Source organism: Callithrix jacchus, chromosome 20 (assembly GCF_049354715.1).
Source record: "Callithrix jacchus isolate 240 chromosome 20, calJac240_pri, whole genome shotgun sequence".
In the NCBI taxonomy this organism is placed as follows: Eukaryota; Metazoa; Chordata; class Mammalia; order Primates; family Cebidae; genus Callithrix; species Callithrix jacchus.
The window spans coordinates 41463865-41466206 of record NC_133521.1 but is presented as its reverse complement, the minus strand read 5'-3'; the positions used below and the strand labels follow the sequence as shown (position 1 = coordinate 41466206).

Below are 2342 nucleotides of genomic sequence, written 5' to 3'. Positions count from 1 at the left end.
TATGCATCTATCCAATGGTCAAGTGTCTGCTGAGTATCTACTTTGTGCGGGCACTGTGCTGGTATAGAACTTGTGAAGATGACTGTGTTTCTAGGTCAGCCCAGAAAAACCAGTGCAGTCCATTAGACGATTTCCAGAATCGTAGCTGCAGAGGATGGAAGCATTCTATTTATTCAATTATTATTTTATGTAAGCAGTTGCGAGAATATTTAAACCCAGTGCACACTTTAATAAACAGATACGTGCTTTCCCAGGGCAGCTGCCGAAGATGGTGGAGGGGCAGGTCCTGGTGCTGGATAGTCACGGCCAACTCCTGGGCTGCCTGGCGGCCATCGTGGCTAAACAGGTACTGCTGGGCCGGAAGGTCTTGGTCGTATGCTGCGAAGGCATCAACCTTTCTGGCAATTTCTACAGAAACAAGGTGAATTACCTGGCTTTCCTCTGCAAGCTGGTGAACACCAACTCTTCCAGAGGCCCCTACCACTTCCGGGATCCCACCACTTCCGGGCACCCCACCACTTCCGGCCCCCGGCCGCATCTTCCGGTGGACTGTGCGAGGCATGCTGCCCCGCAAGATCAAGCGGGGCCACGCTGCCCTGGACCGCCTCAAGGTGTTTGACGGCATCCCACCGCCCTACAAGAAAAACCGGATGGTGATTCCTGTCGCCCTCAAGGTTGTGCGTCTGAACCCTACAAAGAAGTTTGCCTATCTGGGGCGCCTGGCTCACGAGGTTGGCTGGAAGTACCAGGCAGTGACAGCCACCCTGGAGGAAAAGAGAAAGGAGAAAGCCAAGATCCACTTCTGGAAGAAGAAACAGCTCACGAGGCTACGAAACAGGCTGAGAAGAACGTGGAGAAGAAAACTGACAAATACACAGAGGTCCTCAAGACCCACGAACTCCTGGTCTGAGCCGGACAAAGACTGTTAAGTCCTCAAAAAAAAAAAAAAGAAAAAAAAGATACGTAGTAGGTAGCGAAATTTTACCACACTAGTCATGGGAGAAAACTGACAAAAAAGCAACGTGCCATAATTTTTTTGAGACTTTTTTTTTTGAGACAGGGGCTCACTCTGTTGCTCAGACTGGAGTGCAGTGCCACGATCTTGGCTCACTGCAACCTCTGCCTCCTGGGTTCAACTGACTCTCCCACCTCAGCCTCCCAAGTAAATGAAATTACACAGGCACAAACCACCACACCTGGCTAGTTTTTGTATTTTTTTGCAGAGACGGGATTTCACCATGTTGGTCAGGCTGGTCTTGAACTCCCGACCTCAAGTAATCCACCTGCCTCCCAAAATGCTGGGATTACAGGCATGAGCCACCACATCCAGCCGGTGCAATAATTCTTGAAACAAATTTTGGCTGCTGGTGTGACTGGCAGGGAAAGATGAATATTTCTACAAGGAATCTGATGGCAATGCTGGCTTCTTAAAGGGTTTTGAATGTTGATAACACAGGTTCTTTGAGGACAGTTTGCTTTGGCGACATTGGCCCATCTCAGGGGGTGCCTGGAGCCCTCCTCTCCTGGCAGTCTCTTGTGACCTGTGCCATGCCAGATCCCTGAGTCAGAGATAGCAGAAAGCAAGCAGAGTCACATGTTAGTAGTTGACTCTAGGTGGTATTCAGGTGTTCACTGCCGAAATTGTTTTAGCTTTGTTGAATGTTTAAAATTTTTCATAATAAAATGTTGGAAAAAAAAGAAGTTGGTTCAAATTTATTCCCCTCCTCTTCTTTTTTTGCAGTTTTCTGTTTTTCTTTAGCTTCGTTTTGATTACTCAAGTTGCCAGCCCCAGAGCAATTACTTTCTGCAAACAAGTTCTCAGAAGCCTCAGATGAATTTTGGACCTAATTTAATTCCCAATTTACTTGCTTATGGAAAAAAAAGGCTTAATTTCTTTGCACCACATCAACCCTTGGTGTACCAGTTTTGATTTCTTTTAAAAAGCTGGCTATAAGATGCCAAGCCAGGCGGCATGAGATAGTCCCGATGAATTAATGAAAACTGGGGGGAAAAGGGGTGTTCAGAGCTTGCAGGACAATGGCAAAACCCATACACAGACAAAGGAAGCCTGGGAGGGGACAAGCACTCCAGGATAAAGGGAGAGCGCAGATGGTGCCTATGATAAGCTGCAGACAGGAGCGAGTTGCTCCGATGGACAAGGGCGAATGAGGCCAGTCGGAGCCTCTCTCTGTATCTAACACATGGCCTGGTGGTTCCAGGCACAGGGTTGGCAAAACAGATACAGATTTGTCCTTTGATTTGCATCCTCCCCAGAAGATATATTGACACCCTCACCCTCGGTATCTGTGAATGTGACCTTATTTGGAACTAGGGTCTTTGCA

General features: G+C 47.7%; 1 pseudogene; it reads left to right on the top strand.

Moving 5' to 3' along the window:
* Nucleotides 1-268: 268 nt before the first annotated feature.
* Nucleotides 269-1683, top strand: LOC100395065 (large ribosomal subunit protein uL13-like; annotated as a pseudogene).
* The last annotated feature ends 659 nt before the right edge of the window (nucleotides 1684-2342 follow it).